Source organism: Pinus tabuliformis, chromosome 1_2 (assembly GCF_031772625.1).
Source record: "Pinus tabuliformis cultivar Carrire ecotype Pingquan chromosome 1_2, CPIR1, whole genome shotgun sequence".
Lineage (NCBI taxonomy): Eukaryota > Viridiplantae > Streptophyta > Pinopsida > Pinales > Pinaceae > Pinus > Pinus tabuliformis.
This window is the reverse complement of record NC_142298.1, coordinates 120,266,357-120,283,499: the sequence shown is the minus strand read 5'-3', so window position 1 is coordinate 120,283,499 and position 17,143 is coordinate 120,266,357.

Below are 17,143 nucleotides of genomic sequence, written 5' to 3'. Positions count from 1 at the left end.
ACCAGTCAACACCCTACAGGATTGCACACTGATGTGGTACATTAAGAATTTGAGTGACAGTCCAAACGCAGGGATCGTGGATATCCAAGCTTCACTAAACAGGGAATTTAGCACGCTAAAATCAAAGACATAGTCGATTATCAGATTTAAGGAAATCATGATGCTTCTAGGTGAGACTACCTAGGAGTTATATCAGAGACTCAAGTGTATGATTCGTGAAGCCAACATGACCTGTACAGATGGGAAACATCGTACATGGTTTGTAGTGTTGCTAACACAACATGTAAGGAACGCACTGTCACAACTAAAGCTATCCACTCAGGCCGAGGCCTTGGAGATCGTAAGGAGACTGCATGAGGCACCGATACAAGATCCTAACTTGGGAGTCCAATAGATCAACACGCAGTTAAAAATAAAATTGTCTTGAGATGCAGAGTTTGAAACAAGACAGGACAGCTGACCCATAAGTGCGCGAGGAGGTATGGTGCATAAAGTGCAAAGGCCAGGGACATGACAAGTACCATTGTCTAGTCTTCGCGAAATACCTGGCGGGAGGAGGGCCAATGCCATTGAGACTAGAGGCATAAGCAACACCAAGTGAAGTGCCTGCATTATGATGCGTGATTCATTAGATAGGAGGAAATCATGTTATAGATAATTGCCATCTATTACAGAAGTATATGCAGACGTACTAGCAATTGTTCTGTAATTTTTGTAGGTCAGTAGGCCACAATGAGCGCACCTATAGAAGTTATGAACTGATGATGGATTGGACCCCTACCTACAAAGTTTAAACCAAAATGCAAGCCCTCGATCAAAATGTAGGGATGGCGCGCACTGGATTTCAGGGGCGCCAACGAGGTCGAGGTGGAATGGGGCCAGGAAGGGGTTGCAGCCAGCTGATTTGTTACAATTGTAGAGAGCCAGGAAATTATGCCCACAATTGTACAAATCTGATGAGATCATCATGCTTATATTGTACCCAGTTTGATCATGAGACAGAGGACTGTCCCACACTGATAGTGAGGTTGCATGATAAAGGAGAACTCCAACCTCCCCCGACTCAGAACTTGCAAATGACGAGGTCTGAGCCGTGCAAGGAAGACCCAAATGTAAATATCATCCTCTGAAGTGGTATTATGATATGATATGACAAATGCAAGTAGCCCAAAGAGAGTGCCTGGGTTCGCAAGGCTCCAACGAAGGAACCAAAATCTGATTTGGAGTGTGCTAAGGTGACATTCATGGAAGCCAAGAAAAGCTTCACGAAGGCCACTTCAGGTAGTAAAGACAAACTCGAACCAGAGATGGACCCATCAATCCTCACTACCTTTCTAGAGACGTGGATGAAGCTGCTGCATGACAGCAAAGTGGTGAAGGGACTACAAGAACCTATCACTAGATGTGTCGGACTAGGAGAACCGTGTGTAGTCCAGAAGCTAGGAAAGAACACAACGCGAACATGAAGGGAGATGAGATTGAACACGTAGATCGGGAAATAAGAAATGGACCAAGTTACTTTGGATCTAGGATTAGACATGAATGTCTTGCCAAAGAAAACATGGGAGCGCATGGGCAGGCCTGCGTTGAAATGGTCTCCTATTCAATTGTGAATGGAGAACCAGGAAAAGATCCTACCGATGGGAAGATTGCAGGGAATAACGGTAGAAATTGAAGGTGCAAGCGCGCTTGCACATTTCAAAGTGATAGGGATTGCTAATGACAACAATCCCTATCTTGCACTACTGGGAATAGATTGGGCAATTGACATGAATGGAGTGTTAAATCTAAAGAAGCGCAAGATGATTTTTGAGAAAAAGTCACTGCGCATAGTGGTACCTTTAGACCCCGCGGAAGGATCGCGCTACATAGAGCCGGTGTGTGACTATATTAGTGATGAAATTCTAGACTATATTTACAAGATAACTGTACGAGAGCAAGATTGGTTGAATCCAACATCGAATGACAGGATTTCGTGGGAGCACGAAAGCTCCTGCACCTTAGATTTGGATGAAAAAATAGAATGGTGGTAGAATCGGTTACATGAGGTAACTACACTTGACTGCAACATGATGACATGGTCACTGTGCTACATGACAAAAGAGCTAAGAGATCTACCTATGTATGATGGATTGACAGCGGTGGATGATTTCCTGAACGAGTTTGAAAGAGAAGTGCCAGAATAGCAGCATTTTGACGCTCTAAAATGGGCACTGCACATAATACTCGAAAAATGGTGGGGTATGCATCAAAGAAGTTTTGAGGACTAGCGTGAATGCAGAAGGATGATGCTCATACAGTTTGGAAAGCCTCAGATGTGGATTAAAGCTAGGTATGATTGATCAAACAGCCTGCTTGCCCACCTCTCCAGATGGGTATAGGTGTATGGTACGCAACTTGCATGAAAACAAACCGTCCTCGCGATAGGAAACATGATCAACAAGCAAGAACATGCAAGATGATGGCATGAATGACGAAGTATGATAAGACCAAGCACACTGTAGATTATTGACGTGGAAGCCTTTGACAAAGTATGTGAAGTACTAAATGCAATCCACCATGTGAGACGCACTGACTGGGATTTGCGCGTACCAGCGGTTCTATGGGCTTATAGGACCATGTGTAAAACCTTGACCACGTGGCCACTTCCCACGCTGAAGTATGAAGAAGATGCTATAATCCCTATGGAGCATGCAAAGCCTAGTCCGCACGTAGTAGCACCCGTAGATACAACAGTTCACAAATCCCAGAAGGAAGGAATCACACAACTGCAAGAAATAGAACACATGGGACATGAGGAAGAAATCCAACAGGGAAGCCTTAGACTCTACAAACTTGAAAAAGAAAGGGTATAGTTATGGAAGAAAAGTGATTTGATGGACGAAGAGGTCAAGAAGCTTGAGGACGAGATAAAGGAAGAGTTTCTCACCGAAGAAAATAGGATGGTAAGGCAATGTGTGTACGATCATACTGAGAATTTTGAGAACCATCGCTGTGAATTGGTTAGTCTAATGCCTTGGCTTGAACCACATATCACCAAGCGTAGTGACTAGGGTAGCACATTGCAAATGGTAAAGTGCATGATGCTAACCACAACAATAAAAGGTGGGGATTCTCCAAGAACCGTGATGGAGGACAGGATGGAGCCCCACACGGGTGGTGCGACCACCTGACTAGCCAAGGGAAGGACACTATTAGCGATCCAGGTAGTTGGAAGCGAGCGCGGGACTATAAACTATTCTGCCCAGGAGCTATGAGATATTGGAGATGCGCATAGAAGCAAAGAGTCACAAGTTCCGCGACTGTGCACGTAGGGCTGCACTGCCGTGAGTTGCACAGAAAGTGACTGTTGAAGTCACTATTCATGATGGCATGCTTGACTTGAGACCAAATGGAGCGAGCAGTAGGCATTTAAGATGTGATTTATGGACCAGAATTAATGAACCAAAATTGGGGAAGATGATCCAATTCAAATTTAAAAAGCACTATGAAACACAAAGGGCTACCCAGCAAACAACAGTTGGTCATTTGCAAATCGAGCAATTAAGCAGAGCCCTGAGCATTGTGAGTCGAGCATTGATTGAGCCCCTGAATTCGCGAGTGACATATTAGAGCCCAAATACAATGACAACAACTAAGGATGGTCTGGGAATACAAGAGGTAACCACCAGCGAGGTCACGCAGGCCCTAAGTATGGAGGATGTTCCAGAAGGTGTCGGGATTGTGGCAGAGATCCCCAAATCACTGCATATGACAAGAACCAAGAAGGATTAACAAGAAATGGCTCCAGTATATGTGTCCCCAAGTAACCCGTTGCACATCAAACTATCGATGGAAGAGAAGGGGAGATAGATGAGGAAGAAGAATATTTGCAGGCCCTTATCATCTCAAAGGAAGAAGATGAAGGCATAGAGGTGGATATTCAACCTGCGCACTCTGCGACAAAACTGCCTGTCTATGTCCCCCCATGAAAGGGGAAGAGAAAAGTGCCCAATGACCTGGACGAGACTAAGAGTTTGCTCCAAACCCCCCTCCTCCCAGATGGCATTATTTTCGAAGGCACGTACCTAGGCCGCATGTCGACCATGAAGTTTGAAGATTGGGACCTCACTGACAGCGAGACATTCCCTCACCTCGAGACAGGAGATCTAATGAAGCATAACACTATGGGGGTGGTGACAACATTAGAGCCATGGAAGTGGTTGCGCAGTGTGGAAAAGGTCAGGCTGTTGAACTTACTATCGTTGCCACATTTCCACCGCACGCAAATCACCATTTTCATCATCATGTAGCTACTCTGCTTGGTGCATGATGGGAATTTATGGCTAGAGGATCCCATCCCCATCATAGGAGACCTGATTCATCGCATTTCTTGGTTTCCTTACAAAGGAAAGGACCATGTGACCATATCAAAAGGGAAGGGCAGTGATTTGGCCCTCGCGGAGGCCATGAAGATGAAGTACAAGCTGGAAAGGAAGAAGGGAGGTTACACCATCTCCAACATCAAGGAGAAAGCAGTATGCGTGGAAACCAAAATTATGGTAGGCAAACTTATCTGGAAGTGTCGCGCAGACAAGGTACCTGCGCCGATGGTCTTATTGGCTAAGCAATGCATGGAGGGGACCCAGTTTCATTGGTTTGAATTCCTCTACACATAATTTTTAGAAAATTTCCACGAAGCCCAAGAGTAGGATAAAACCTTCCACTATGCGTAGTTATTGCTATCCATAGTCCTCGTAGTAGGGGAATTGTTGGAGGACAGTCAATTCCCCACAATTGACAGAGATTTACTGGAGGCCAGGAAGTACGCTTCGCTCTGGGCCACGAACGATGCGACGAGGATACATGACAAAAAAATATTTTGGGAGCTCATGGAGATGACCATCCGAATGTGGATCAACCATAAGCGTGGTTGTCGCCCATGGTCTACAATAGTCTACCGATTTTTGCAGAATTTAAGGGAAATATGCACAACATATTTATCATGGCGGGCAAGGATCCGATGAAGTAGTGGATGAAGCTACCTATTGTAGCCACTGATGATGCCATTTTTACTGTCTTGGAGGCATAGCCTCCAGAATGGCGCGCCCTAGATTTTTCAGAACTTGAGAGGGCAACAGTACAGAAGAAGAAAGATGATGCCAAGTTGCGCATCGTATAGTTGGCCGAGAAAAGACGGAAGGAAACAATAGTAGCTGAGGTTCAGGCAATGGGAAGGGGTACAAAAAGCCTCAGAGTAGAAAGAGGCCACGAAAAAGGCCACAGTAGCAGAGGAAGCAATCGTGAAGGCGAGAGAGGGCCAAACAACGCCCTCGCAGGGGAAGGAGGCAGAGGAAGTAGAAACAACAGAAGGAAGCATGGACCCACGAACCCCATCCACAGAGTTGAAACGGAAACACCCAACAGAGCGAGCAGGATCGAGGATGAAGGTCAAGGCCTCAAAATTGTCCATTGACACGATCACCCTAACCAGGGCTGATCTGGATGACATCGGCGAGACAGTGCATGATGTCATTGATGAGGCTCTTCAAGATTTTTTGCAGGAGCATTAGAGTGTGTTGAGGGCCCTTACAGTGCAGTTGCAGGAGTTATAGGTGCACCCACATTAGGTTGGTACCCTTTCAACCAATCTCACAGTAGGATCCTCAGCAGTAGAGCAGATGTTGCACACACAGATGGCAAACACAATAGTGTTGTCGGAAGGGGCTCTAGTGACATCGAATGAGGCCGATAGGTTTTCAGTTAGCACGATGAAAGGTCTCAGCATCAATCTGGCTGCCCTTCCATGTGAGGTATTATATCTATTGCAGGATGGGATAATGACAAATCTGCGAACTAGGGAGAGCCGTGTGATCCAAGTCCTAAGCAAGCAAAAGATAAATATGGAACAACCCAACTTGCAGCACGACGAATTGGTGTCACAAAATCAACAGTTGGTGTAGGTGGTAGAAGACGCTTGCAGAAGTGTCCCAGAGATGGTCATCCTAGCAGATATACCAATGGAGGTGTGGATCCACAGGTTAGCAAGAGGAGTCTGTGAGGCCGGGGAAGAAATGACAAAGTTTCAGTTGGAGTTGAATCTTCAGATCGCCGAGCTGTAGTTAAAGGCTCAACCATCCACTCCCTCGGAAGTCAGAGAACAACGTGCTAGCGCTATCACAGTGAGATTGGAGGAAATCAGAGGTGTAGCACGAGATTGCACTAGCATGTTGGAAGAATCACTTGAGTTCCTCATAACTCTACAGGAGGACCCTAACATCTAGTGCTTAGAGACAGAGGCATGAGAACTTCAACGACAGTATGATAGTGTCTGAGGAATTGCGCAGATAGTGGTCCTCACCTAGTGGCTGGCGGGGATGCTATAGGCTAAGGCACTGAAGGAGCATGTGGATGTGGCTCAACACAAGGAGGCAGTTATCAAAGCATGCGTCCAGCCTTGGATTGACGATGCCTTCACTGTCATGGCAGACATGGAAGGCAAGCTCGTGAACATACAGGGGATGCACACACTAATGCAGAGAAGCACCCTACACACGAAGGTCTTGGAACAGCGCATGCAACAGATCCAGTAAGCAGTAGCTCAGTGTCCTTCTGACCTCTGAAGCGAACAAAGTTCCTTCTACAGATTAATTACTCTAGAGCACTTGGAATATAAAGATATCCATGAGGATACAAATATTATATATTAAATGTATGAATAAGAATGAGAATGATTTACAATGAGAACAAGAGGCTCGCTTATATATCAAGAAAGTGTCTCTTCATGGAGAGTCACGTGTCATTTAGACATGCCTCTTCAACCTAACTACTATTTATTATTAACTAATAATTATTACAATTATCCTCGTTACTTATATTTATATTATTTATATATTTTGTTTGTAACATTTCCTTCTTCCTCAAAAATCTTTGTCCTCAAAGCTTGTCGATGAAAAAGTCTTGATCTATTTTTCGGCTTCAAATGACATTCTTTCTTGGAACAATCATATTCATCGATACAAGCTGATATGATCATCTAAGTGACAAGAAAAATTGTTGCATTGAGAAGGGATTATACCATCCTAGATTAATCTTCTGTGTAGTATTCTGACCACTAGAATTTTGTAATGACTTGTCAGCATAAGACGGGATTGATATTAAATCATTATTCTCTGGAACATCAACTTGTTGTTTCTGGTCTAAATGGTCCCGATACGTAGCGTGGTTGATTTGTCTATTCTCGTGATGCACCTGTCGATATGGGACTTTACTTTCCCTTCTTAGGTGTGTGGAAATTTTTTATTTACTTGATGGGATAATGTTGTGGAGTTCATTACCAAACCTTCACTTGGGGTGTTTATCATCTGAACTGCAACATCTAAGCACATCTTTTCTTCCTGAGTTGTCACATTCACTGGATCGATATCTGTTGTTTTTTCCTCAACTTGAATTCCTACATTTGATGCTTCCTTCTCGATAAGTTGTTGTACCTTGTTTTCTAATGACTTCTTATCCTTCTTAAGTTTCTTAATTTGTGTTGATAATTTTTCACTATGGTTTTTAAGTCGAGAAACTTCATTTTTGTCAACACTGATTTTGTCAATTTTGTTTTGCATATTTTGTAATACTTTTTTTACCTTCTTGAGAAATTACTTTTGAAATATATGATATATCTTCTGGCGTTACCGAATTTGGTTTCAGTGTAACATCTTGGAGTGTTATTTTCTTTTTCTTGTAAGAAAATGTTAAAAAAAATTTCTTTGTATTTAAGGTGATAGATCCTACTATTGCCATCCAGGGTGATCCCAAAATAACGTCACCTTGATTGTTCCATAGGGTCTGAACTGAGTATTGCAATAAAAATGTATAATCTTGAAAGTTTAACTATAAATTGGCTATGTCATATATTTTATTGCAAAAAAGTCTAATTTTTCAATTATATTTGACTCCTGAATCACTAGTTGGTTTGCGATTTTAGGTGTTATATAATTTACATCTTCTGCCATAGAAATAGAAATAATAACATCTTTTCCTGTGAGAGTTCCTTTAATGTTAAATAGCGCTTTACCATCTCTGGCTAAGGTTTCTGGGAATCTTATGGCCTTCATTTTTGTATTAGACTCCATTTTTGCTTCTTCAATATTAAATACTTTTTAAATAATTATTATTTTTAAATATATCCCCTTTTTTCTATCTATGTTTTTCAAATATTCTCCTTTTTTTATTTTTATTTTTAAATACCCTTGACTCTACTATCCACTATAAAACACTTAAATAATTTAACCGATTAATTATATAAGCGAACAAAGTTCCTTCTACATATTAATTACTCCATAACACTTGGAATATAAAGATATCCATAAGGATACAACTATTATATATTAAATGTATGAATAACAATGAGAATGATTTACAATGAGAACGAGAGGCTTGCTTATATATCAAGAAAGTGTCTCTTCATGGAGAGTCATGTCTCATGTAGACATGCCTCTTCAACCTAACTATTGATTATTATTAAGTAATCATTATTACAATTATCCTCGTTACTTATATTTATATTATTTATATATTTTATTCGTAACAACCTCAAGATAGTTCGAGAACAGTTGGAGGGACTCCATGCAAAGATTGCCGCATTGACAGAGTGACTCGAGGGTGAGTCATGATGTTTGTGTTAGGGGACTACTGGGCATGGAATCCCCCCAAGGCATGTTTTTGGGCTAAAAGCCCAAGTTTTGATCGAATTGTGTTGTAAGTCTCCACAAAGCATGGAGCATGAAATGTATGATAGAGCATAAGGTTGTCCGCCCTAGTTTTATAATGTAATGTTAGCCTACCCATGGTTCGCGAACCATGGGATTGTATAAATAGAGCGAGGCTCTAAGTGTAAAAGTAAGAGAAGAAGTAGTGGAGAGAAATAGAAAGAGTCTGAGTGACTAAGTGTGTCTTTGGGTTGTAGAGTAGGAGAAGGCTCTGCGGCTGAGTGCGTAGAGGCCCAGTAGTTCGCAGTTGAGTGCGCGGACCTCTGCAGCTGAGTGTGTAGGGTGGAGTCGAGTCTATAAACGAGCAAGGAATTAATAAAGAGATGTTTTGTTACCAATTTGTGTATCTATTCTTGGGTTAATGCATGTCTGATGTAAATTTCAAATATATTGTTTATTTACTCCGCGCACCTGTATGAATGATTTATGTTGTTCAGTGTAACTTAAAAGCACACAAGGAGGCTAAAATAATCAACTAACATCAAGATACTAGTAAGGATTTGGGTAATAGCAGCGTTCAGCCCCCGAGTAGGGCTGCGTGAAGGCAGTATATCAGGCTACGAGGTAAGGGAAAGTGCGCAAAGCAACTTGCGCGTAGGGTCGAACTGCGGACCTCTTGAACCCATTAGACATTTCCAGGGTGCAGAAACCTAGTTCTAGCACCCTCCCATACTACTTTGGGTGAGACCTCAGTCCACACTCTACGGATTGTTGCCGAAATGGCCAGTAGTACCAGGATTTGTTTGGGTAACTTAACTCTAAACCTAGGTCAAGCCCCAACAAGCCAACAATGGGAATCGATTGTGGTGATATTTTTTCTTCTATTGCCAAGGTAGCTTCTATTAGATTACTTTTATTTGTCTCTGCTACCTTTTATTTTAAAGTAGAACAAATGGATGTGAACACAACATTTCTTCATGGGGATCTGGAAGAAGAGATCTACATGAAGCAACTTGAAGGCTTTGTGGTGAAGGGTAAGAAACAATTGATATGCATGTTAAAAAAGTCTTTGTATGGGTTAAAACAGTCACCAAGAATGTGGTATCATAAATTGGATACATATATATTGGGACTTGGCTTCACCAGAAGCAAAGTAGATCGTTGTGTGTATTTTAAAATAATTACTGGCTATGTTATTTATTTTGTCTTGTATGTGGATGATATGTTGTTGATTGGAAATAACAAATAAATTATCCAGGAATTGAAGACCCAATTGTCCACCAAATTTTACATAAAAGATGTTCGTGCTACAAAATATATTTTGGGCATGGAAATTAAACGAGATTGGGAAAAAAGGAAGCTCTGGTTAAACCAAAGGAAGTATGTCGAGAAAACATTGCTAAGGTTTAATATGGAGGATAGTGTTGAAGGAAAGGTAACTGGGTTCGGTCTTCATAAATGTACTTTTGATATTTGTATTTATTCAAGAAAAGTAATATTATTTTTATAATATATCTCAATGAGATTCTTGCTCATTGAAATAGGTCTAGCACTATTTAAAGTGCTATAAGTGAGTCAAATAGTCAAAAGAATAAGTTGAAGACCTTAAGGGCATGTTACAACTTGCATGTATATGTATTATGGTCAAGAGAAAACCTCCAAGCAAAGTCAAAATTATCCTCCAAGTACTGGCACCATCAAGAAGCTCATCCAAGCATACAACTCCACCAAAGAAACATTCGAAGTCTACTCTACAAGTCGGCCTACAAGCAACAACCAAGTCGACGTAATGAATAGTCAAGTCGGCTTAAAAAGGAGGGACATACCAATATTTATAAATGCTATACAGTCCTCATGCAACGTACAAAAAGAGCTCTGAATTTAGAGAAGGAGAATGAAGTAAGACGAAGTAAGAAGGTCTCCAAAGGCAACAAGGAGAAAAGGAACACCATTGAAGTCTTCAATTGTGTTCCAAGGGCTGCTATAGTCACACGTGTAGAAATATGAGAGCTATCCTTGCGGCTAGGACAACAGTAAACCATAGTCACTCATATACCTTCAGCTGCGGCTAAAAGAGAGGCCTACAATCCCTACTACTCTAATTTTGGAGAAAGAACCTCAAGCAAAAAGGAAGGGCACTCAAGCGAAGAAGGTAAGAGGCTACAACAACAAATAAAGAGTCACGCATGCAAGAATTTAGGGTTGTTGGATAGTCACATCCTATCTTCACCTACACTTTGAAGAAGAAGCTCATTTGGTGAAGAAGGTAAAGGAATCATCATATGGAAGGGTTCTCATCAAGGCTTTTTCTCTAGAGAAAGTACAAGAAGGTTTACTAATGAGTTAAAAGTAGATATAAGTGCCAGAAGTAGGAGGACAAAGTATTGGGAAACAAAGAGTTGAAGGAAGTGTCGGAAGAAGTTCCGAGGTATATGGTGCAGAAAGAAGTGGAGACTTGACTTGTGCTTGGAGGATATCTTTGTCAAGGTTTTATGGTTTAGAATTGATCAATATAAGCTTCATTAAGAGAAATTCACTAAAGGGTTTTCCTCTCAAGAGTAGAGAGTTTTCGACCCTGGAAGAGAGCCAACATCTTGTGTTCTTATTTTTATGTTTTGGTAGATGTTTGATGAAGTACACACATATGTGCTATAAGAAGAATAAGAAGCATAAGCTAATAAGAAAAGTAAAAATACTCCAAAATTGTTATCAAGCAACGAAGAATTTCACTACACTAATTTGTTGTAGATTCTTCAACAGATAGTAAATCGGTGAAGGTTCCCATTCCTTTCAGTGTAAATTTATCTATTGAACAATGTCCCAAGGCTCAAGATGAGGAAGAGGACATGTCTCGTGTTCCATACACAAATGCAGTTGGTAGCCTGATGTATGCAATGGTCTGTACTAGACTAGACATTGCACATGTAATGGGAGTATTGAGCAAGTTTATGTCAAAACCAAGGAAGGAGAATTGGACAGCAGTGAAGCGGGTTTTCAGGTATTTACGTGGCACTAGTGATTATGGTCTATGCTATCAAGGAAGCCCATGATTGGATAGAGTTATAGACATCTTTGGATTTGTTGATGCAGACTAGGTTGGAGATTTGGATCAGAGAAGATCTACATGTGGGTATGTATTTAACCTTTTTGGAGGTGCAGTCAGTTGGATGAGCAAGAGATAGTCTATAGTGGCACTTTCAACTACAGAGGTAGGATACATGGTAGCCACTCATGCAAGAGATGAAGTAGTTTGGCTGCAGAGATTGTGTTCAAGTATGGGGTTGGTACAACGAGCTATAATGATAGACTTTGACAGCCAAAGTGAAACTTTTTGGCAAAGAACCCTTGTCTGTCATTCAAAGACAAAACACATTGATGTCTAGTATCACTTTGTGAGGGATATGGTTGCAGACAAAAAGGGGTTGCTGGTAAAGGTGGAAAATTTGAAGAATGATGTAGATGCACTGACGAAGACTTTGAGCACTGAGAATTTTTCTTGGTGTAGAGAAATAATGGGTGTTGCAGGGCTAGACCATTGACTAAGCTCTCACATGGCTCCCTGTGGAAAGAAAACAACAAGCCAGAAAATGTTGGGTGTGTGTTATATTATTAGCATGACTAGCCCCACACACTATTAGGTGAGCAAACTTACCTATGGTTTTGTGCATGTTTTTCACACATGTTTTTGGGCATGATGGTTTTTTTCCCATGGTATTTTGTAGATCTAGTCAAGAAAACTACAATTATGTTCTAATATAGGGTTAATGGATTGGGATTTAAGGATGGTTCGACATGTATATATATGTATTGTAACATTGAAAGGAATATAATGAAAAGTCAATCTTGTAGTCTTGGTTTTGGGATCCAGGGGAAAATCTTTGTGGATATCTGTTTTATGTTTTATGCTCTCACCAATGTTTATTTTTTGTTTTTACAATTCGTATGCATGTAATTTATGTACGAAGTTAAAACCTACAGTCACATGTAGAATGTGAAAGTTTGTATGGAAGCCTGTAGGTCATAGAAGTTGAAAATTCATGACAAACTCAAAAGTCATTGTCATTTGTTATAAATAGCTATGCATAACTCAAGTAAAGGGCTTGTATTCTTAGATTGCTTCCTTGTCTTCTCTTGTATTGCATATAAGTAAAATCATGCTTTGGATAAGCATGTTTTAGCTTCATATTCCACTATTATATCTACTATTTTATATATGTATCATTGTACCTGGAACCTTTAATTAATAATCAGGAGCTCCTCGATGCAAGACTTATTCCTACATGTATCATGAATATAGTAAGATTGTTCTTAATATGTTTGCGATATATGTTGGCATAATAATACTAAGATTAGTGAACTATTTCATTTATTAGATATGGATATTGTTGAATGAGTGTTGTTATGCTTTTATGGTTGTTGTTTATTTTTTGAACTAATTTGTGGGTTAATCAGCATGTCTTCCATTTTGGTCGTAGGTCTCTCTTAGGATAGTACTCTTACTTCGCTAATGAGAGCCTTCTCTCTCTTTACATCTGTTGAGATTTCTTGTGTATTATACATTTGGTGTCACAGGAAGATTATTTACTTCCTTCCCCAAACAATTATTATGATCCCTTGTCTAGGTGTTGTAACTAAGGCACACCTCTAAACCATTTGTAGTAGTGGCCAGACCCTATAACTGGATGTGAATCCTACACCAAATGATGTGAGGTCTAGTTGGGACCTTATATCAAGGATATCCCCTATATGTTGGAGCCATCCAACATTGTTAACATATCCGTAAGAGTTATGTCACTTAGTTGAGGAATCATAGTCATAGGTAGAAGATAGTGTATTCAAAACATTATGTTACAAAAATCCTTAACCCTAGAAAATCTCTTTATTATCAACAACCTAAAATGACCCTTTCCATGTCTTATTAATAGCATATGACTATTATTAATTAGTTCCTTTCCTCTTATTCTTTTCTTATCCGTATACAAGTTTATTATGGATACATATATATCTATATATTTATCTAGTTATTATAATGGGATCCTATAATGTGTCAAGTGATCTATTAACATGGTATGGATACATAATTTCCACCTAAAAAAGATTAAATAAATCAATACGAAAATAAATTACTTATTTTTCAATCCAATACCATAATTTGAAACTTTATTCAAGGAATATTAGTCTCCTTCTATGAAGCAGGACACATGACAACTAGTCTCCTCATTATCTTATAAGTATTCCTAGCCTATATTTTTAGTAAATTTTCTTGGAGATAACTATAAAGCCCCCAACAATAATGAGCTCCACTTATATTGAATTTTTTTTTTTGTGTCATGTTTTCCAAAAAAGTGTTATAATATTTTTCTTTCCAAATGACTATTATAAATATTTTAAAGGATATTTATCAAAACTAAACTACTTAAAGATATTAAATGTCTATAAGTGTGGTATATAATGTTTAAAAATTAAATTCTTCCAACATTCGCTTCTGCATTCAATGTGATTCTCAATACTTTTCTTATTTAGGGAACATTGAAATTACTTGTATTTATAGCTAAAATGTTGTGTTCCTTTAAACAAGGCTTTTTACAAATAAATAAAATTGAATCTTGATTTTGTGCTTACCAGATATTAAACAATTCAAAGCTTATGTATACTATGATTTGAGTTCGGATTGAAAATTCAAAGAGAAGTGTATTTTTCTTCAACAAATATTCAATGGATCAGGGGAAATGAAATTTTAAATATACATGTGGTAAGATTTATGTGAATATGCATGCCAATACAAAAGTTGTTTGAATTTCCATTTTGCATGTTCCACCCATATCAAGGAGATAGATAAAAAGAACATATAACTTTCAAGATGGAAGATTTGAAAACGCTAATCATCATATTGGGCTTGATTGAACCATTTTAATAGATGGTCTAGGTAGATACTTGTGGCCACCCACCTATTCCACTATCTCAACCATTCTTTATCTTGTTGATAGTTTTTCTATTATTTTTGGGTACCAAACCCTTAGGGCCATTTTGGGGCTCTAAATTAGGTTTCTTTGAAATTTATGGGCTAGGAGATTCTATGCCATTCCTAGACCTAGTCAAAAGATGAATTCCTCGTAAAATTATTCCCAATGAGTTAAAAAAATTGTGTATGAAAAAGTTGCACCCTAGGAAATTGATGTAATAACTAATCACCTCAAGGCTCACAAACATTTTAACATTTAATCTTAGAGGGTTAGATTTTTAGACCTATAGGATTCATTATTTATGTATAAATTCCATTCTCTCATCATATTGTAATAGCTTTTTCAAATGTCCATAGACACCATCTCTCTCTGTTTAGATATAGATACCTCCATTCTATCCATTTGTGTTCTACAATATTTGTTATTTGATTTATTGATAGAATTTTAGGTTTAAACATATTGTTTGAATCTATGATATATTTCTCTATGGAAATTCCATATATTTTCCTACACTTCATTTTATTCCTTAGACAACTCGAATCCATGGCATCAGAGAATTCTACTCCTAGTTGTTCCTTGATGCATATCCCCAACGAGGTTAAGTTATAGAGAGTTGGGTATCATTCTAATTTCACATGGGATTGATCACTCTTACAAGCCCAAGTGGCCTCCCATGGTGGGAGAAAACAAACATGAAAAAGAATGATATCCTATCAATTTGTTACTCAAGAAATAAATCATGTGATAACAATATTAGATGATGGACAATTTCGCCCAAATCCTTTGACAACTACCAACAACAACCAGGGCATCTTAAACGAGCAAGAATTTTAGAGGTGAAACCTATTTCCAAGTACACAATAATTATATCTCCCCTTATTTGAAAGCCTAATAGATGTATATGCTTTACAGAAATGGTTAAACTATTAGAGGGATATTACTCTGTCCAATTTTTTTCCAACAATCAAAATACTACCTTCCTGCTAATGAAAATCATTCCCCATGTAAAATATTGGTGGGAAGGTTACTAGGATAAACACAATGAAAATTATTTTGTAATTTTCAATGCGAAACCAATGTGGTTCTCTTTTGTTGATGCCTTTAAGGAGTAATTTGGCCTTGAAGGGGACTAGGATGGCCAGTACATGAGATGGACAAATTTGTGATAGGAGAGAGTCTAGAAGGCACTAGAGTACACCAACAATTTCCAGACGTGCATTCAAATATGGTTAGAAGAGACTCTAAGTAGAACTTCTTGTTGAAGTACCATAGTGGCCTACATAATTATATATGAACATAAATGGATTTCTGGAACATTTCCCCACTAGTATATGCTTATCAATATGATGTCAAATTTGAGTAGAAATTGAAGTAGATGAATACGTGGGAGTTTGGGTCTACAAATACGTCACAACAAAAGCATAAAAGAGGTGGACCTAAATAAAAAAATGAGGAACAAGGAAAAGACATCCAACCTCAAGACAACCAGCCTAAGTCGAAGGAAAAGAAGGGTAACAGGATGTCAAAAAAGGACATTGGAAAGTGGTGTGACTTCCAAAAAATCCCTTGGAACAAAATTGATGAATGTCGCTAAAAAAAATCATTATTGAAAGAGCTTGAAGAAAAGTAAATAGAATATTTATATGATTATTATTTAGAGTAGGATATTAAGTTAAAACATATCATTAATTCAAAACCTAGTGTTATCATCACGATGACAAAGATTGAACCTAAAACCTTGAGGAGCTCGAAGAGGAGGAGCATCTCTTCCATTCATAGATGGGGGTGAAGGGAACCCCACCCATTTCACCGTTGATAATGAGAGCCATAAGAACATGATACCATTCAAGTTCATTGTGATATTGAAGATTTTGACAATTCCAAACCCCCAACCATACAACATTAGTTAGTTGAGCCATAAATGAGACATCCATATCACCCACGAGTGTCACCTATCGTATGGGATCAAGCCCTTCTAAGATGAGGACATTTTTGTTGTACCCCACTTGAAGGTTTTTGTGTTATTTTAGGAAAACCATATATGTGGAAATTTCATGCTATTTATGATTCTCATCTTCGTAGTTTAATTATTACTCTCAAAGGTCAACTTTATAGGATACTAGAGGTAGTCCAAACTATTACAATTTTATTGATGCTAGGAAAATAGTTCCTAATCATATTTTGATTTTTTTTCTTTTCATGGTTTGGTCATAAGGTGAAGGAAAGGTCATTACAACCTCTGCATGAGTTATATCAACATAATCAAAGAAAGTGGAAAGTATTGTATAGATATATAGAGATATCTTTTTTATTCTTGTACAAGTTCCTCTATAGTATGAATTGAAACACTCAATTGACTTGTGACCTCATGAGCCTTTACCTAATGGCCCAATATATATGTTGTCCCTACTAGAGAACAAGGATATCAAACATTCGATTCATAATCTAATAAAAAAGGGCCACATTCGACTGAGTTTCTCACCATGTGGGAGTCCAATT